Source organism: Gymnoscopelus braueri (assembly GCF_963280865.1).
Source record: "Gymnoscopelus braueri genome assembly, chromosome: 3".
NCBI classification, from domain to species: domain Eukaryota; kingdom Metazoa; phylum Chordata; class Actinopteri; order Myctophiformes; family Myctophidae; genus Gymnoscopelus; species Gymnoscopelus braueri.
In genome coordinates this window covers 30,306,922-30,329,157 of record NC_137612.1, presented here as the reverse complement: position 1 = coordinate 30,329,157, position 22,236 = coordinate 30,306,922, and the positions used below count along the sequence as shown (strand labels likewise).

The 22,236-nt window shown below is 41.2% G+C and overlaps 1 protein-coding gene across 1 annotated transcript in view; it reads right to left on the bottom strand.

Moving 5' to 3' along the window:
- The window catches only part of atp2b4 (ATPase plasma membrane Ca2+ transporting 4), a 122,267-nt gene extending 106,649 nt beyond the window's left edge, over window positions 1-15,618 (bottom strand). The window contains exon 1 of the mRNA XM_080425215.1: window positions 14,871-15,618. The gene's annotated coding sequence lies outside the window, so the exon portion shown is untranslated. The remainder of the gene's footprint in view (window positions 1-14,870) is intronic.
- Window positions 15,619-22,236: the final 6,618 nt, after the last annotated feature.

Below are 22,236 nucleotides of genomic sequence, written 5' to 3'. Positions count from 1 at the left end.
AGGTGACCTCCCCTGGGCTGCCTCCAAGCAGGTGGCAGGATAAAAATTATGAAGTGTGTTTGCATGTGAGAAAACCATAGTCTGCTTTGCATGACAACATAGCAAATATCAAGGGTACAACATTGGGGTTTTAAACTCCTGGGATTGTGTTGCTCAGATTAGGGAAAAGGGATAGAAATAGCTGTACAAGAGTTAAAGAACAAATGTATGTCTAACAAGTTATTGAGTCCTAAATGAATTGCATGATAGGGATATCCATGCAAACCAGCTTACAGTACATTGAACTATGGTCGACGGTATTAATTTTGTAATACCGTCCAACAGTCTCCAATATATACCAAGGTATACGGTATTACTGGGTGATTTTAAAAAAATTAAGAAAAACATTGCAGGGGGATGGAGGGAGCCGCGATGCAAATTTCACAGGCCGGATATCTCCCACTGACAGAAATTATGTTGTAAACACTCTGTTCCATGTGTCTTGAGTCTTAATTCCTTTTCACTAAATGTAGGCTGTAGCCAGGGGTGTAGTGGGTTGGGGGAGCGCCACTCTCTCACTTCTAAAAATAAGATTTGGGTTTTGGTCAATTAATTCAGTTGCTCATTTGAAACATTTTAATGAAATTATCTCTTGCCTGAGGGAATAATGTGAGCTAGATGCGATACTGGTTAGAATATTGGGCAGCTTTGAAAACGCTCTCTTTAATGTTAGTTAAGAATCATGTGGATCTCGAAATCCACATGGGAAAAGCATGACTCGGAGCCATGCCTATGAATTGTTTGGCTCCAATGTGGATCTCGGACTTAATGTGGCCAGCCAGTTATCTATGACATGTATCTATGATCTACGACACCAAATTTGGTCTTTGGTCCATTATAAATTTTAAGTTAAATATTTCAATATTTCAAGTATAAAACATATTTGAAAAAAAGTTGACTTCTGTGGCATAACTGGCAGTGTGTGCATACAAAGTTTGTCAATGATCAGTCCAGCAGACAGACCATCTCCCAGAACAGCTAGCCTCCTGTGCAGAGCCACGCAAAAAAATAATAGCAGTTGTGAAGCTGTCTGTCAGATTTGAACTTGAACTCATTTGAACTGGAACTCCTGATTCAAGTTCAGGCGTGGGGCCCAAGGGGTATGGAAACTCAAGGGGCAAGGGGCAGCTGTGTGTCCATAGAGCAGACACATAGCGAATGGAAGAGTAATGCTTCATTTATGTCGTATAGTGTAGCACCCTGAAAATAGCTGATCTACAAGCTCACAATGCATTGCAGAATCATGTGACACATTGTGAGCTGGTAGAGCAGCTAGTAAGTATAAATCAGCCTTAAGAAGAATGATTCTAGGACTTTTCTAATGCTGCGATTACGAAAATAAGGTGTTACGGTATAATAAATATACAATATTTTATCTATATACATTTTCATGACTTTGCATTGCTTTATGAGCACACTTTGTAAATACACTTTGAAATGGGCTTACTAATTCAGAATAGGTACATTTCTTTATTCTCCCTTATATTTGTGTCTGATTAATTTAGATTATTTGGGGAATTATGGACAAGATGCAGCTTTTACAATTATGTTAAACTCTCTTCCACTCCACTCTGGTCTACTTTAAACTAATCCCACTTATATTAGGCCCTAAATGGAACAATGGGTGTCTTTGATACTGTATGATGGCAAACTGCTTGGAAATCTTCTGACTATACCACATGTCTTGTTTTCATTATTTGGGTATTTCCATTTAAAGGGGGACATTGTGGCTTTTGCTTAGCCACATTTAGAGGAAAATATAGACAACTTCACTGTGTATCACCTAGCAGTTGCTACAAGTTCTGAATTGACACTTTTAAAGCCTGCCATCTGTAAGAGGAATTAATCAAAGGCTGCATACCAGGACCACCACCTCATGCTTTAACCTGTATTATTGAATGCGCTCAAAAAACACTGAAATACTAGATATGTGAAATACCATTTACCATTGGTAAAGGAAAATACCCGCACACACTGTATTGTTTCTCCCTTGTATTTAACAATGTTTCGGCACCAACAACAATGTTTTGCCATGTTTAGGGCACAACCCTATACACAACCATAAGATTTGGTAGAAAATGTATGAACTCATTTGCAAGATTACACCACAGAGTATTTCAGTTCCAAATCACCAGTATGCGTTAAATGACCAGACATACCCCAGGAAGCAATTTTATCACGTCACCAATTATCCTTGGATAATTATTCATTCGGCAAAATAGTCCATTGGTTAGGCTTCAGTGCCAACAGACAGACAGGGATATGCGCCTGTTCTATGCTGCCTGAGTCCAACTGTCATTGTGTAAAGTGCAAACTGAGCCTCCCTCCACTCCAGTCACATGGAAAAAGTGAATCGCCAGTCACCACCCTTTTCATAATAACTAAATACATAAAATAGTAACATTACGATTTTTATAATTAAAAATGTATAGTTTTCTTAATTTTTTTCACGGAACCCGAGGCTCGGCTCAGCTCGACTAATTAGCATACATTTTAGGCCTGGCCCTACGCGAAAATGTTGGGTCGGGTAGAATTTGCCTACTGCCTGCAGTAGCCTCTTCCAACTGGGGATTAGAGGCGAGTCTGAGGCTTCAATTGGGCTTTCTTCCCTGTTGGGAGTTATTGTACTGTATTTGAAGAGGTATCTCTGGGTGAGGTGTTCATGATAAATGGAGAACGTATTTGAGTGTGTCATCCATCATCATTGATGAGTGGATATCATGATATATCATTGGTTGAAATCTGTAGGTTCAATCCTATTTCATATTCTGCGGCGCAGTTGCTGAACTGCAGGCACATATAGTTTTTTCACAGCAGTAGGAAAAAAGAAAATCACACCGTCCTAGCCCTGAATCCTAATACATAAATCTAATGCATAAATTAAGTTACAAGCACACAACTGTAATTACAGCCCCACGCTGAACCGGGAAAAACAAGTTGAGGTAAAGATTGGGCTGCAGAAACATGGGACCATAAGAACTTTAGAAGTTACCCGCCACTGCAACCACGGGTTGAGACTTTCTCTGTGCTGCGTTTTCCCTGAAGCTGCGTACAAAAAAAAAGTTGAAAGACCATCTGCAGAAACCAGCACTGATGGGTCCTTGTTCGCCTAATTATGATATGATTTGTTTGACGGTTAGCATGCAGCTGCCACCACCATTACCCTTACCTAGCGCCCTGGAAATGCTAATGTCATAATTAGAGTCACTCAGGAGAAGTCTCAAAGGCAAAGATTATTTCCCTTTTGCTATTCCTCTCTCCCTCAGTCTGTTCTCCTTCTCCTGAATATAAAAAAAAAATGTTTTACGTCAATAGCTGATTGAATAACATGGTATATTGAAAGTGAATGCTGTTGAGGGACAGCTATGTTTCTAGAGCTACAGGCCTTTTGACACTCAACCATTCAGATACCACATTCAACCTTTAGCATTTTTTAATTAAAATAACAAACCAAAAAATATTGACATGAGCCTAGAGGTTTGTGGTCGAAAATCTGTTGCAGTATAGGTGGTGTGTGCACGGTCGTGACGGGTCGTCAGTTGTAGTGAGGCGTCACTCACTGACAGAGCCAGCTCAGGTGGTTGTCGGATGTCGATAGCAGCAGGGTGGCATGGAGTGGGCAGAGCTCTCTGGTTGGCTGCTTAGTATTTTGTCTGCATACATTGCATAAACCGTTTGTAAGCCCCCAGTTAAGCATGTGTATGTTCATGTGTTTGTTATGATGCAAATGTAGCTCTATTTTAGCACCATATAGCAGACTGAGCGGTGTGGTGAGAGGTGCATTCAGCAACTTTTTCACAACTTTCAACTGACTGACTGATCTCCCAACTTCAGTCGACTTAGTCTGTTGTAGTCTGAACAACAAAGTTTGGTGTGTATCCTGCTTTAGAGATGTTGAACCTGATTCCATGATTAGGCTTCTTCAGCACAGAATGGATGAGACAAGGTTAATGGTTAAAGTAATGCTCAGATCCCTGAATATTTAAATGTATACGGTCACGGGGCAGCCCGTGCCCTATACACAAACACTGAGGACAATGCACACACACCTAACTACACAGCGGCCTCCATTTGACTAACTTTGCCGGCCGGCTTTGGAAATGACTGTGTGGAAGTGTTGGTTCATGGACAGTGTTCTTAACATCCCAATGCATTTTAATGTTTGAAGTTTTTCTGTTTATTGAATCATTGATAGTGGCGCTCATCATGGGTGTGGTCACCTCAGCTGTTTCTCCTCTGCAGTGCTGGCAGTCCTAGATTGGAGGTGCCAAGTACAGTAGGAGGAAGGGTGGGTGGTCTGTCTGTATTCAAGAGCAATCATTTAATGTTCTTTTGAATATAGTGATGGGTGAGAATTGTAACTTAAATTATGTTGAACAACCTCGATTGGAATGTTTAGTTCAGTCATAGGCTATGGGAATGTGTAGCTGGGTAAATGACTGTTGATTGATTCTTGCCAGGTAGTAGGATCCACTCCCTATAAGAGGGAGGCTGCAGGGGCAGCTACTCTAAAATAGAGTAACACTAATCTAAAACCCAATCGGGTACATACGTGTACAAACACACACACACACACACACACACACACACACACAAATAATTAACATCAAAATCAGACCCAATAAATTAACTTGAAAACAAAATAAGTCATAATCATTCAGATAACCAATCGGGAACTATACATGTGAGCACAGTCGATTTGATTTCAACCATAATTTGAGTCCTCTGTTAAACACAAAACACATTACCATCCCTCTCTAGTTTTAGAACCGTAGGCAGTAGGCAAAGAGTTACAAAGGTTTACCCGCTTTACTGAGAAGGCAGACTGTCCGAATGCGTTCTTGCACATGGGAACAATACAGTCACCATTTGTTGATGCTCATGTAGTTGCTCTACCAGAGCTCTGACACCTACCAACCAGTCTAGAAAACAGAGCTGAAACATGATTATGTAAACATTTAAAAACCAATTTGATAGCACAAAAAAACACAACATTTTCAAAAGTAAAAAGGTTGTGTTTTCTTAAAATACCAAAATGGTGCCATCTCATCCATTTCTGATCCATGATTTGTATAGCCCGTTTGTATATTGATGTTATTGGAGGAGATCAGTATACCCTGCTCTGTGTGCACACATTCCAGGTTGACTGCATTGAAGCCAGACACTGCTGTGTGGCACAGCAACAGCTAGGCATCAGCAATAAAATAATTATGGGTTGTGTGTCATTACAATTCCTTACCTGCATGCGGCATACCACATTAGATACAGTCTATAGAATACAGGATCCATGTAAGAGTTGTTTTGGCCTTGCAGTTACATCATCTGCAGGCTTCCCTATAAGAGCTGGCATATACAGTATTTTAACGAATAGGACCTACATGGCTCGATATGCTTTGTTTTCTGTATGTGTTTGATGAGTCAATAATCGATTAGACTTCCCTGAAAAATGTATTCATAATATAATACACCAAGTATACCTGTGAGTAATCTCACAAGGTGGGAAAACAAGGTCACCTTTAAGCCTAATTATACTTTGTCATATGACGGACTTGTGTGTCGAAAAGAGCCATATCTGACATTTCCAGTCAGATACATGTCACACAAAACAGCTGACGAATGCATTTGCAAATGTCAGGAAGTTGGTCTTTTGGAAACAGAACAGCTTTGGTTTGTACTGCTGCAGACTAGAGTACATGAGTCATTCACTCGTATAGACAGATGGAAACAGACACACACACTCAAGTCACAGAGACACACAATGTTTACCAGCAAAGGACGCATTGCTCCGACTCAGGTGAATGTTTTGCATGATATTTTTTCCTCTTCTACCCCTGGTCACAAGATGCTAAACAATCAGTTGCTTGTTGTATATCACATCTCAAAATCACCACATCAGCAGTAGAATTCCGCCTTCATTGGCCCCAATTGTCTTTTTAAAACGGGTCACCCTATCTACTAATGGAATCAGCACTAACAAGGTTTGGTTGAGGAAAACATAGGCTGCGATTCATGCTAGTGGGTGGGACCAGGGTGTTTCTGAGAATGCAATCAGGGAACATGTTTGTCTGGGGTGTATTGAGATGAGAAAATGGGACGTTAGGATGTAACAGGGGTGTTTGTTGGATAGGTGAAAGACGGCTGTGTCTTCTGTGCACTTTGATTCTTGTCTGTTAAGATTGAGAAATGTTCGGTATGCATAGCGGGGTGTGTAGAGTGGACATAGCAAACACATACACTTTTTATTTTAACTATGAGGAGTGGACCTTCAATTGATTTCCAATAACAGCATTTATAACCTTGTCCTTACCACACCACTATGCCTAGCCTTAACCCATAGGGCTAATTTATAATATATAGTTTATTGCTACCATAATAATAATAGGGTAAAATCATTTGAATAAAACTGATGCTGCTGAGCAAGAGCAGTGTGCAGGATTTTTGTTCATGATTGTGTCATAGTTCATATACAATGCCAGAGTGTCCCCCCCCCCCACACACACACACACACACACACCTTGTGACTGGTCACACTGGTGAACTTTGAAATCAGAGGACATTTCTGCCACAACCAGGATATCTACAAAATGTCCACGTTTATGTGTGCTTCTATTTCACTTGACCGGAAATCAAAACATCAGTCAAAATGCAATTCATACAACTTAAAAACTTGGTCTCAGTATCTAAAAGAAATAGGATTGTTGGAAATGCTGTGTCATCCATGATTTAAGAATTAATTTACTGTATGATTCAAAGGGTGGCCTACAATTTGGTCTTTATGGAAAGGTTGAGACATTTTCCACACCAGCATTTTCCCTCCTCCTCTCTCTTCCTCTTTCTATTTCTCTATTCTGAAACTAGAATTATGAGCTCAGTGTCATCACGTGGGCTAAATCTCTTCTTAAAAACCTATTTGAACGACACGCATTTAGGTGATACATTTTATCCTATTTTCCTCTTAGCATCTTTCCATTTTTATATTGCACTTGTTTATTTAAATGTATTGTATGAGTATGCTGTTGTCCTTTAGTTCCATGTGCATGTAATAGCTGAGCTGCACTTCTTTTAAAAAGTCATGCTTTGAATGCAAGGTGTATAGGTGATTAATATGGTGTGTGTGTGTGTGTGTGTGTGTGTGTGTGTGTGTGTGTGTGTGTGTGTGTGTGTGTGTGTGTGTGTGTGTGTGTGTGTGTGTGTGTGTGTGTGTCCATATAAACACTACAGTTGATGAATGGCTGCCTCTAGTCGCATTGTCCAAACATGGTGCCACGCCTAGTTTCTCAACTGAAGGCAGCATTCCATTCACCACACTCACAGCCCAGTCCAGAGTTTACCATTCACCAAACATACAGCACAGTCCACAGGTTACCATTTCTTTTTTACAGTCATGTACAGTAACAAGTCAAAATCATACTTTGAGGGAGAGAGACAATAAAAGATTGCTGTTTGTGGTTGTGTGCGTGTGCGTGTGTGTGTGCACGCATCTGTGGTGCAGGGAGTGAGGGGTTTTGGCGAGTTCCCTCTTGGCTGATGTCCCAGTAAGCTAGTTATCTCACAGGCTTGACATACCAGGGCTGTTTATTGTGTGAAGCGCACACACACTACGTCTACACACACATTTAAACAACTTGCACGTGCCAATAAAAGTGCTCCAAAACAAAAAGTATGGGTGTGAAGTCAGAAGGTGGGAGAAGCTGACAATACTGAATACAGGTGAAAACAAAAGGCAGGCGAAACAAGGAGATACGGGAGGCGCGATAGAAACTGCCAGCACAACATGAGGAAACGATCTGCACTCTACTTCCTCCTGGCTTCCCCTCCTCCTCCCTGTTCACTGGCTTATGTTTAGTATAAGACTGTAGCCATGGTGAGCCCTGTAAACGAGTGAACATGTCCTTACCCCCTTCTCTCCCTCATAAATTCTCCCTCTCTCTCCCTTTCCCCTCACACACAATGGCTGTCATTTTTTCGCACTATGGTTCAGATCTCCACAGACTCAAGAGTGACTTTACAAGCCATCTAGAGCCAGCTGTGGAATCAGTAATCCAAAAATCAGCATTTAACATTTTTAACTAGTGTACATATAGATGTACTTTCCACTTTTTCAGCATTAAAAAGGTGATTTACACTGTGAAGAATGAGGTAGAGGCAGAGGATGACATCTGACATGTGTGATGAACCAGATTTTTAGTCTGATGTCACAAGTAGGTCTGTATCCAAGTGCTACCTTAAATGTAGCATTTTCCACACAGGCAACATGTGGAGTGATGACATGCACCTGTGTTCAACATTAAGCATACAAGATTCCCTTCTCCATTATGAAGGTCTTAGCCTCTCCTATTGTCAACTCTCTGACTCTTAAGGTAGCTCTCCATCAAACAAACTACTACAGATTACTACCGCAGTCGAATGAAGTCGGGATATCAGTCGGTTGGAAGGTTGCTGAATGCACCTGAGAGCCGACACGACAGACGGCTACTATGGCTTGATGTCTTTTTCAACAAATCATTTGAAAAATGATTAACTCTTTAACTGCCAGAGTAAATAGTGTAATAGTGTCACCCCACTGCCAGCGAAAACGAGCGATTTTACTGTACATTTGAAAAATCATGGAATATTTTTCGTGATCACCGTCCTCACGGCGATCGCCTCGTTACACACACACACACACACACACACACACACACAGGGGTCTAGTAGAATCGGGGGGGGGGGGAATTGTCCGGTCGCGGTAATCCATTCCATAGTTATGGCCAGTTGAATGTGGCTTGTTTTCACACAAAAAAAAACAGAAAGCAGATAAAAAATTACTTTTATGAATCCTATAACACTACACGAAACCAGCTTAATTTTGTTGTGATTTCTGGGTGTACTCTTCTTCGGTGATCCTGTGATCATTACCCCCCCACCCCACTGAAAAACTCAAAACCTCTGCAAACATGCAGGCAGCTGTGGGAGCGTGTCTGTTCCCCGGGTTCTATGTTCCCCGCTTACCTAACCCTAAACCTAAACCTAACCCTAGTGGGGGAACATAGAACCCAGGGAACATAGGGATGACCGCGCAGCTGTAGTAGTTTTAGAAAGGTTCCCTAGCAGCCAACCAGAGAGCTCCATCTCCTCTCCGCCGGGTAGCCCAGCTGCTACCCGGCGGTCGAAAGACGACCGAACTTGCTCGTCGGCTTTTGACGCTTCCCTACAACTTCCGACGCGACAGTGTACACACTGCCCATTCGACAGCAGATTTTCGGCAACAGGCGCTTTCCAATGCTTACTGACGACGACGTTGGTGCGGTGGAGAGCTACCTTTATGTCTGCCTCTGTTGTCAGCATGCTAGCCAGATGATGGCTCAGCAAGCTGTCTGCATTATGAGAGGTGCATTTGTTCCCAGGGCAGGAACACAATATGATATGCTACTGCTGCAATCTGATACACATGGCTGCTTGCACCTATAGAGTAATTCATTTGTGTATGAATGCAGCGTGTATGCGTTTACATGCAACATGTCATCTGATTGTGTGGAGCCCTACTTACTGTAAGTAGGTTACACTATCAGGAAGTTGGAAAAAAGCATTTTACTTATCTAGCCAGCATCATTGTTAATCTCGCCAGACCCATGCCGGCTTTCTGGGCCAGATGTTTTGATCGATATTTGTTAGTTAAAGTTTCTATTTTAACACTATAAACAAATAAAAACAAGAATAACTTTTTGATAGATCAGACACTTTACTGCCCAAGACGAAATTGTTCTAAAACAAACTTTTCTTTTTTTAAAGGTATCTAAAAAATAAACTTTTCTAAAATGTTGCCTATAATATGACATGCCCAAAATTGGGACTTAAATGGATAAAAAAAAACAGGACACATCAGTTGCATAATTGCTGATTCCGAAAAAGTCAAATAATGGGCGATATTTACTGTATTGGCTTAAACAATATATCGGTCTTGCTCTAATCTTTCTGTGTTGTATGATGTGGCTGCGGTTGGTTTACCCAGCCTCTTCCTTCCTCTCCACACAGTATCAACACCATCAGCTGCTGTCAAGGCTGCAACATCCCTCAAGGCTCCATAGGGACTTGCAGAACATACTTAATATATCACACATAAATTACTGTGCAGGTGTGTGTGTGTGTGTGTGTGTGTTGACAGTTGGCGCCATCACATAGCCTACACTCCCACACTGTGCTAAATATGAACAGCACACACATGAGCTTGCTACTGTTCGTCACATACATGCCAGTGATATTCAACACCTACAGTAGCTGAATGACTTGTCTCCACCAAAAATATGATTTAGGAATAGCACAGACACACCTGACTTGACAATGTCACAGCAACATAACAATAATCCCCCAGAGGTAAGAGAATTGTAAATAGGAGACTTCACAAGGCTTTTCTCAGCATATATCAACATGTAACCATAACATTAACTCTTTCTATGCTTCTCTCCCCATTGTTTTCTTGTTCCCCATCTCTCATCCCCTGTTCACAAAATGTAAACCAACCCAGGGTCCCAGGCATGCATGCTTATTTAGCACAGAAAGTGTGTGTGTGTGTGTGTGTGTGTGTGTGTGTGTGTGTGTGTGTGTGTGTGTGTGTGTGTGTGTGTGTGTGTGTGTGTGTGTGTGTGTGTGTGTGTGTGTGTGTGTGTGTGTGTGTGTGTGTGTGTGTAGGGGCACCCAAGGGCCTCTCGAATGAGGAAGGGGGTTTAGCATGACTGGGTCAGGAACCAACTCTACACCCAGACAGACCACTCAACCATAAAGTGGCGAGAGGAGAGGAGAGTACCTGAGATGAGATGAGATAAGATGAGAAAGGAAGAGGGTTTAGAAGAGCATGTGGTGGGTGGTGGAGGATAAGAGGATAAGCAGAGGAGAATGGTGACCGAGGCATCAGGGGAAATGGCATCATAAGAGAGCTGAATTATGGTGCGAGACGGAGAGAAAGAACACAAGTAATTTTTTACAATCCTGTTGTGTGGATTCTTTCTTTTTTTTTCAAACCCCCACATTCTCGCCCACCGAACACCTGCCAAGCAAGAGCTGTAGGACATGATCAGTGATCACACACACATTACATAAGTGTATGTCATGGGGACACTTTGAAATGGCCCAATTCTTCAATCACGATCCCAGCTGACGCCTCCATTTCATCTGTGCTAGGCTACATCACTGATTCCAGGTAGGACTGCACAGAAATTGCCTGAATTCACAATGACGATTGTGCAATTTAGAAATCACACGTGGCTGAAGTTTGTTGTAGAGGGAAAAATGCCTCGGGCAGCTTCCGAAAACAAATGTTCTGGTGTAAGACAGAACCTCAGGCATACAGTACAAATCCAGCTGCGGAGTCCATGATATTGATAATTGACATTAGCAATACCCATCCAACTAGGGTTGTCATGATCATAAGCTGTAACTTAATCCATTGAAATAAAAAAGGAGAACAAATGGTTTTCTGCTGAGGAAACAGCCATGAAAACCATTTACAGGCAGAATAATAATGTGATATGATCATTCATTATCACAGGGATGCGGGGGTTAACAGAGGTGTTTTTTCTGCAGCCTAAAATCTCATGTCTCTTTTTTTAAACGGCCCCTTAATTAAAGCATATTATGTTCAGCTGTGTGGTGGACACTGGTACGGTCTCTCTCTCACTATTAAGGCATGCTTGCTTTACTCCCCCCCCCAAAAAATAACACAGTGTCTGTCGCTCGACCACTCAACTAGTCTTGCGTAGCCAGACAACTATTCCACAATCTCCGAATGCTATATAGAGTGAGAGTCTGGAACTACACCTCCCGAAAACCGAGAACGGAAGTTGTCATCTGTTAGAACATCTCTCTCTCTCTGTCTCTCTCCCTCTCTGAGGAGTGTTCAACTGTTGAACACTCCTCCATTCATGTAAAAATATATATATGTTGAACACCAAGTTACACTCAGAATATGCAAGCAACATCATGATGCTAAGACTTTGCCTAAGACTTTGCCTGCAATGTTGTAGTCCCCAAGCAGGCATAAATGCCAAAACAAGATTGCCTCCACTCTAAATTCGGTGCACGTTCACACACGACACCAACATTTTATATGCTGACACATTGCCTGCACATTTTGTATATCTGAACAGGGCTTAACTCATAAGAGTGAGTTATTAACACTGAGGATTTTACAGTACAAATTGGGAGTCTGCTCCCCAATGCATATCAAAAGAGGGGGGGGGTCCTTGAAATTGAAAAGATTGAGAATCACTGAATTACTGTGCTAACGAGGGATGCTGGTCAGCATCAGCCACTGTGGTGAAAGACAGGTAAGTGTAATGCAACACAAATAAATAAAAACAGCAACTACTAAGAGACCTAGCCTACACTCTCAGAGGAGCATATATATATGCCTGTAAGAAGGTTTAATATCAAATATCTGAGCCCATTCTACCGTGTTGTGTAAGGAGAATGTGGTATGGGCCCCATTTTTCTCAACACCTCACATGCACAAGTGTGCACATACAGTGCAAACACGCACACAAACTATGCACCCAATGTGAACTCAAAAGTCCTTCTCTCTGACTATCTAACACACCCACACATATACTCAGTTGTCTGTTAATTAGAGAGAACAGATGCTGGCAGGCCAAACAGAGTCTTCCCAGCTTGATGTGCACAGCTCTGAACTCCCTTAGCCCGCAGGGGAAACACACGCAGGCACGCACGCACGCACGCACGCACACACACAATCACTTTATCCACAAATGACATGAAAACTGTTTGACAGACAGACTGGTCTTTCACAGGCTACACTTCACCATAGAAAGTTTTTCTCCATTTCTCCAACAGCCCTCCAACATCAAGCCTTCCAAGGTTTTCTTCAAATGTCCACCGTGTGGAACCACATACGGAAGGGAGTTGCCTTACTTAAAAAATTAAAAGCCATTTATTTTACATCTGGTTTTTAGACCTATCAAATAACTGTTGTGGTACGTCATCCCAGTTTGCATGGGAACTATGCAACATAATATCCTCATAGTCATAAGACAGAAATGTGTACAGCCTGAATGACATCTCTTTGCAAATTAGGTTTTGAAAAACACTATAAATGCTCAATTATATTCTAAACAGCAATCAATTACTGATGAGAAAGCAAAGCACCCTTATCTACAATACAGGCTTTAGTCTCTGCAGTCAAGACAAATAATTGATGTAGCCTTATATAACAGACTAGATCTGAGATGCCGGATTAATATCAAAAGGGAGAGGAAAGACCTGTAAGACTATTTGCCACAGGCTTAGTATATAGCTTTGAGGTAGGGTCTAACTCTCCATAGCAGTCTACAATAGTGATTTATGTTATTCATATGCCCTGCCCATGCATTGCCAAGTTGACTCGTGGTGCTGAATGCAAACTCATGCTCAAATATTAGGTTTTTATTCGACACAAAGCACAAACATTGCTTCCTATTTAGTTGTTATAAATAATATGCTCATCCGCGAAACTCGCATGGTAGTATACGAGGGCATTTCTCCTTTTACATTTTCTCCCCTATAGGAGGGAAACGTAAAAGGAGAAATGCCCTCGTTTGGAGGTCACACAGCAAGGCTGGAGTCATGAACCAATATGCGGGGTCTCCCTCTTCCTCCTGAGACGCAATAGCGTGAGGACACACCCAGAAACACAGGGGAGGAGGAGGAGGAGGCAACAACAGGACAGAGAAGGAGCTTTCATATATATACGCCCATCTTCGCAAATGACGTAAGAAGGGTTTACTTTAGAGGCAAAAACGAGAGGCAATTAAACAGAGATGGGTTTTCGTCTAAACTACTTATGCCCCTTTTATTTTTACTTTATATTTTTATTTGAAAAAAAATAATTTGGGGATTTTTTTATATTTAATTAAAGAAAATGATTAAATGTATTTAACAAAAATCCAAATTAGTAAAAAATATATAAAAAAGAACAATAAAAAAAATAAAAAGACAGGTCTTAGTTTGTCCTTTTTCATGGGACCACCATAGACTATTTTACAAACACTTTAGTTACGATTGACAGAAAAGCACAAGGGGTGTAGCCCTGTTATTGTGTGTGTTAATGTCGGTAGAGCTGCTCCAGCAAGCCAAACAAGCTTATCCCGAAGGCACTACAAACAATAAGCCACCCTACATATGCACCACATTCTTCATGACACACCTTCAGTTTACATACAGTGTTGCTCAGAGACTATTGTTGCACGTTACCCAACCAGCGAGCCGGGGTCCTAATGGTGAAATAATAGGGTGCCTGTCAAATTCCATGAGAGCAAACTGTTGCAATAAGACACAGGGAGACATTAGACAGTCTGCCTGCCAAACAACCCCACTCATTAAACTAACGAGAATAAAATCCGAACAAAACCGGTGTTTGTTTCCACCCCACAAGGAAAGGGGGGGAAAAACAAAAAAACAAATAGACAAAAATCATCGCTGGTTTAACCACTTAAACCCCAGCATCCGTATTGATTTGTGGGGAAAGCTTTCTCTGAAAATAGTAGATCGACAAGCTCACAACTGGACACGTTGTGAGCTTGTCGATCGGCTATTTACAGCGACAGCTTTCCCCACAATAACAGAAAAGATACTAGTATTGAGCCCTGTGGGACTCCGGTTTACCCATATGAGGTTTAAGTGGTTAACTGACAAATTACGAGATGTTTTCCAGTGATGCAACGAGGATCCCTCCCTGGTTGGTTGCATGTAAAAAAAAAAATACAGCAAACTACAGCAATGTCCCCAAAACTGTGATTTCACAGATTCACACCTGTGGATAGAAAGTGTGCATGTCAACAAAAACGCAACAGATCGGTTCTTACCTCAACAGTGTAGACAGCTAGAACATGACACACCGCAGTCAGTGGCACCAAATGAGACAGTCAGTCCCTTTAAAAAGAAAGCTTTAAAATCCAAGTCCCCGTCTGTCTCTGATGATGAAAAATGTACCCTCTTTCTCTCGTTTCAGTCACAATGGAACGTCTCGAGGTTGATCTTCTTGTGAGATGCGTGCAGGTCAACTCTTCTTTGGAGGAAAAAAATGACTATTCGTTTGTCGCTATGCAGATGATGTTGTGTTGTTAATTGTATGGGTTTGATTATCTCCCATCGGAGCTTCAATCCAACTTGACAACTGCAGCGGTTAGGGAAGGAAGGAAGTAAGGAAGGAAAGAAGGAAGGAGGGCAGTCAGACGAAGGGAATCAGTTTTTTTTAGAGACATGCAGGCTTCATTTTATAAGCTGATAAGCTCTTCTTTTATAGTTTCTAAAATCGGTTGACTTCTTCGAAAGATTAATAAGCTAAAGCATCAGGTCGTCGCCATGCAACAGTCACAGCCCCCCCACCGGAAAAGTACAAATCCACGACTTTTCACTTTCAAAAGCCAAACCAACGAAAAGCCCCCCTTTCTTCTCCAAAGAGGAGGAAAATAAAACACGAGAAGAACAGCCCAGATCCACGGATTATATCTACAAGGGAAATTGTTTCTTTGGGCTTCTTCAGAGTGGGTAAGTGCAGATCAACTGAACCTCGCCGCTCCAGACGAGGGGAATATTTAGAGCACAGACAGTTCCGTGATTTTCGTGGCTGGAAAACCAAAAGAGGGAAGCGAGCAGTGTTGCCATGTTGCGTTATTATAAGCGACTTTGGGCATATATTTCTGTAAAGTTACTTGTGTCGTCTGGTTTCTAACGTGTAGTGTACTTGCTTATTTAGGCTCGCTTAATTTTTGATTTTTTTTAAAACCAGTGGTTCTCTAATATTGTCAAATGTTTTGTGCCCAGGGAGCATTTGTGTTGTTAGAATGTTTCAAAAATATTCCAAATATTCTACATTTTATTTCAAGAGTTTTTTAAAATAGCAGATCTACAAGTTCACAACGCGTCGTGATGCGACGCGTTGTGAGCTTGTTGATCGGCTATTATATAGCTATTGGTTATTGGCTATTTATTATATAGCCGATGGTTTAAAGTGCTTATGTGCTTCTTTTGGGCTCGTTTTCCTAGACCTGGTTGCTTATTTCTTTCACAAAATATGGCAACACTTGAAGCGAGAGCCCCGCCGCGGAAAACAGAGGGGAGGGATTACCCGTTTTAAGGTGGATCTAATTAGATTATAGTGATCTCTCAACCCTTTTCATTTCAATGACCCCCAGTTTGATGTGTTTTATACCACGTACGGACCGCCCATCTCCATGTGAATTGTATCTCTGGGACCCCACTCTACACTGTAAATCCACAATGTTAATTGAACTCTGAGAGTGTACAAATGGAACCAAATGGGTCAATTTTGTTCCATTTGTAGACACTCTCAAAGAATTAATACAGACCAGTGGGTCTACTAAAGGGTCCATTTGGTTCCTTCCTATTCCTAGCTGTCAATAATGTAGCTCAGCTGGGGACCCTCTGGAACCACCCAAAGGACCCCTGGGGGCCTGGACCACAAGTTGGGAACCCGTGAATTAGATGATCAATGGGAATATGGTGATATCTTTTGAGTCATTTATTTGTCATTTATTAGATTTGCACAACAGAATATATAGCAATGGATACATATGCATTATAAACTAGTTATTTCCTGGGAAAGATGACAGATAGTTGTCTAGGGGGGCTTATAAGAGAACCTCACTGTTTCCATTACATACAATTAGAATGTATTAATGTTAAAAACAATAAAACAAACAAACACATAAAAACAGATCATAAAGTAAAAGACGGAGTCCTTACTGCTTACAGCTTACACATAGACATAGCACATCCAGCCTTCAACATTTGATACTGAATGGGAGTTCAGAGTAGCCTACCTGTTTCCTGAAACAGCAAAATAGATTACGTAGGGCCCTGTTGCTTATCTTGTTGGCCACCAATGGAAATCAAGTTGAGCATTATTCAGAAGTCGACCCTCTGATGCTTACGGAATCCCTGCTTGACCAGGGGATATGTGCTTGTGAACTCCAGGCAGTATAGCTACTATGCTACATACTTATCAACCAGTATTGCCCTTACCTGACACCAGAGGCAAAATTTCCCAATGGAAGTGTAGGGAGACCAGACTCCAACCACTGTAGATGTGCTAGTAGTTATATTTTATTAACATAACTGTACCATACAGATTAGTTCAAATTTTAAAAAAATCATTACAATAAGTTCTTGATTGCAGCTTCACGCGTTAATGTCTAGTTGGACACTAATGTGGAGGTTTAAGTGTGCTGTAATTCACAAATATGAACTGTCAGCTACAGCAACGCTCCTTTGGTTTTACACACTTACCGTATATGGGCCTAATAGGCTACTTAATCAAAAGCAAAGTGATTTGCAATATTTCAGCATAGGATAGCCTAATCATGTCAATCTTAAAGCCAAATGTGAAATATTTCAATTAATCGAAACGCACCATAATGGCAGGCTTACAATAACCAGTAACCAATGTGACATTTTCATATTGAACGAGAGCGTGTTGATGTCTAATCTAATCTTTGTAAAGATGTAAATGCAGGGTTTCTCATTATCTGTATGAATTTTAAATGCGGGGCACCCTAATGGCTCAAGATATGACTGTACCAGATAATGGTAGTACAGACCAAATCAGCTTCTGACATGTTTATCTTGATATTCACTTTCTTGCATCTTTACTGCCTCTTTCCTCTATACTTTATAAGAAAGAAAACAATTGCTGTATGAATATGACTACTATGTATTACTCTACCACAATATCTGTGATTCAAGTATAACAAATAAACAGAATACAAATGTCAGCTTTCTCTCTTCCTCTCTCTCTCTCTGTCTCAGTCTTGATATATGTAACTGCTGGCGGCCAGTGTTCGATTGGCCGCTAAATCAACACCTACGCTATGCTAATGCCGAGAGGTAGAGATACGCCAGAGAAGGAGAAAGAGAGAAAGGTGGTTTGGGTTACTGCAGTTACCACAGCAGGTCATAGTTTTTCACTTGCAGTGAAACTCTTGTAGAAGGACAGAATGTTATGGTTTTGTTTTGCTCCCCAAATGTTTGAGGGGGAACATTTTCCCACCAACATTTCACTTTGCATATCAATTTACATCACAGGTATAGAATACTGTAGTCGTGCACTATAAGTAGTCTAGTCAATCTAAGTAAAAAACAAAAGAGCCCAACCCAGGAGAAATGTTTCATATTGTTTTCTGCGGTCATTCTTTCCAATAAAATACCTTTAGAGGATATTCTGTCTTATGCCTGTATTTGGGGTACCACTATCCCAACACCCAATTTGTTTGCCAAATGTTCTGCTTACAGTTTGTTCTAATCTGCACTGTTGCTATGGTGTTGTCTGCACATCTAAACTGGGTATAAATTGTTCCGTACACATGCAAAATATATCAGAGGTATAAAAGTGTGTTTTTGAATGTTGATGTATCATTGTTCCCATGGCCGCAGCCAGCTATGAGGCCACTGAGGTCCAGACCTCGGTAATTATTTCATGTTCCCCAAAAAATATAATCTGAGCTATATAACTGTATAAATAATAAGGGGTTGAAACTCCTTTGAGTGTCTGCCTGCCAGCTCTGTGTGTGTGTGCGTGTGTGTGTGTGCGTGTGTGTGTGTGTGTGTGTGTGTGTGTGTGTGTGTGTGTGTGTGTGTGTGTGTGTGTGTGTGTGTGTGTGTGTGTGTGTGTGTGTGTGTGTGTGTGTGTGTGTGTGTGTGTGTGTGTGTGTGTGTGTGTGCGTGCGTGCGTGCGTGCGTGCGTGCGTGCGTGCGTGCGTGCGTGCGTGCGTGCGTGCGTGCGTGCGTGCGTGCGTGCGCGCGCAAGCGTTCGTGCGAAAGAACGGGCCCTCACACACAGTACTCCCTCCCTTTATACAGTATATTTGAAGCTGAGATCAGTAGATGTTGAAGTCTTACAGCAGCTGAAGGGACACGTAGTCTTCCCATCACAGAAGTCAATTTAACCTTAATGGGTAAGAATATAGTAGTACACTTTAAAATCTACAACAAATTAAAGGATATTGTAAAATCTAAAAGCTACTATAAGGTTAGTTAAGCTTCTTATCATCTCTGACTGAGGAAGAAGGCCATTTAGGTATCTAGATGCTATTGCCAGAGACACTGGACTCCAAGTGGAAGATCTGGCCAAAGCAATGGGAGATAAACCAGAGAGTGGCTTGTCCGACTGCGGTCAACGGATGATGATGAAGTTTCTTATCAAGAACGTTTCTATATTTTAAAGAGGCTTACAGGAACTGGGGAGAGAGATGGGGAGTGACATGCAGCCAAGTCCGTCGGGATTACCAGCCTAGGTGCCCAGACGGTTAGCCTGCCCTATGCCAACTGTCCGGGCTAAATGTTTCTGCAAAATATTATCCTAACTGGATACGTAATGCTTTTAACGAGGCTGACAATGTAAATCAAGAATAAAGTAAAAAAAAAAAAAGAAAAAAGGTTACGGTAGTGATCAATTTGTAAATAGAAACAGGTGGCAAAAAATAGCCAATCTACAAGCTCACAATGCATCACATCGTGAGCTTGTGGATATGCTAATTTCACTATTTGTTAATAAAAAAAATAAATGGAAATCTTTTGACAAATGGACACCATGGATTGATTTGGTTAACATCATTATTTTAATACATTTTTAAATTATGATATTATCCCATATCAACTATATCAGACATTTCTCACATTTCCCTGGGTGTATGAATAATTTTAACTTCAACTATGTATTCATACACATGTCGTGGCAACATTTGGAGGAGGACATGGAGTACATGTCAGCTATGTTTCAAGCTTGGCCTAATTTTTTAAGGTTTCAGTCTGTGTGCTGATATTAAACGTCTGACGGCGTCCGTTATTACTAACCCAAAGCCTTACCCTAACCTTCACACTAACCTAACATTTTCCAGACCAATGGGCAGGCCAATTTTCCAGACCAATGGGGGATCCCTGATCCACTGTATATAATGGTATACTTTTAATATGTTATTTAGATGACCCTAGGGATCACATAAAACCTTGAATGATTACTATTGCAATTTTTTCTGGGTCAAACAACATATTGATTAGGCTATTGGGGACTTGCATATATTGTATTCTAATCACTTCTGGCATATTTTATGCAGGCAGGGTGGACATGTTAAGCGTGGAGAAGTCTTGGACAAACTTATTTAAAGAAAATATGTCTATATAGGAAAGTCAGCTTGTCACCTCAGCTGATGAATGTACCGCCACTGAAGCATAGACTGTGCACTGAACACTGAATTCATACCAGCAGCAGCAGCCAACTAGGAGCGCACTATGGCCTAAAATGGGTGTGAACTAGATAGATGTACACACTTGACACCACCTGAGATGGACAGACACGGGCTACTGTATGGAAGTACCAAGTATTGAATTTATGATTGAGCAACTTATTTCTTGCAGTACCTAAAATGTATGGATTGTTTAGAAACGAGATGCCAAAGACGAGCACAGACTGTATACTTCTCCTCCCTACCCAGGCTGTGAGCACAGGGTGGACAATCATTTAAGAGCTACGCCCCCACACAAACAATTTCTTCTTAACAAATATAATTGTATTACTAAATGATCAATACACTTAAGTTGAGTAATATCTTTTACATTTTATGATATTTTACTCGTATTGAAATTTAATAAGCAATGCATGGCACATAGCAAAATGTATGCACCTTTTTATACAAAACTGGGGTAGTGGGGTATCCAGTGGCGGCCTTTCCTATGTTTCACCCGTTTCAATTGAAACGGGCCCCCAACCTCACAAAAAAATATATATATAATTTTTTTTTTTTTTTTGACTCGCATCCCAGTCCAGGGCCCGCCTCCGGCTGGCCGACGTCCAAGAATTTCATGCAAGAAGAGGATGAGCTCAGCTCAAGTGAATCATGTGAGTGAGTTGTTTTAGCTGTCTGTCCATGGTGGAAGTGCAAATAGCCTAATTAATTTTGTTCGAAAATGCATCATTATGGATTGTGGAAGCAAACCAACTTCAGTCCACAAATTATTTTTTAATAAAAAAAAATATATATATATTGTTTTTTTTTTTTGGGGGGGGGGGGGTGCATATGGGGGCCCCATATGAGCTCTTGAAACGGGCCCCCAGATCATTAAGGCCGCCCCTGGGGGTATCTAATAGAACTAATTCTGTTTATAAATATAAAAACAGATTTTTATGGCAAATTAATTATTTATGTACAGTACACCAAAATGCACCCTACAACAATATTGTAATGCACAAGCCCCACCGAGACAAATGCCTCATGTGTGGAAATGTACCTGCAATATAAATTAAGATTATTCTTATTCTATCTAAATAGATAGGAAGTGACAGAGAGGAGAGCTTATGAGAATGACCTAGAAGAGTCTAGGTCTAGTCTAGGTCATTTGAGCTGCTTTCATACATGCACCCCTTAACTTATCTAGACATTACCCAGAGGGCCTGTACTATGTGAGAATGCAAATGTCCGAATCAGTTGGCCCGGATATGTAACAGACTTCAATGACAGCGTCCCAGTACAAAGTCAGTGAAATGACCAATTGAGCCTCACAGGCTCATTAGTGCCGATAGTGTCTAACAGGAAGTACAGGAAGTGCGGGGCTACAGGAAGTTCCAGTATAGGCTCAACAACATGTACCGTAGCCCTTTTATTGTCAGTTAATTATGAGTTAATTAAACAATAAAGACACTTAGAGACTTTTGGCAGTAATACTTTGTCTTTATCACCTCATGAGATGGAGATAAAACGATAGGTTACAAGCTTAACCCCGGTTATTTGAGTATTACTAGCGAGATGTCTCGCTTATGGGAGAGCGCCCCCTGGCATGATAACAGAAGCATTTATTATGCGCTTCCAGACAATTCATTGGTTGGATTAAGGTCGCACCAGGCCACTACAGCAGGTTACCACCCCCCTTTTTTGCTACATAAGGGACTGCCGTGGCCCGGTGCGTTATACAAGATAAGCATTTTCCTTCCTCACTTTAAATCAAGCAAGGGGGGTGTTTCGACGAGACATCTTGCGCATAATACTCAAATAACCGGGATTACGTTTGTTTTCATATTACTCACTCAATGTCTTGCTTATGGGAGACTTAATAAACCCCTGTATTGCCCAGAAACCTATCTCGAAGTCCTGATCTGTCAGGCTATGGGGTTTACGCCCTTGTCTGGAACCCACACTGAGGACTGCATGCACCAGGGGC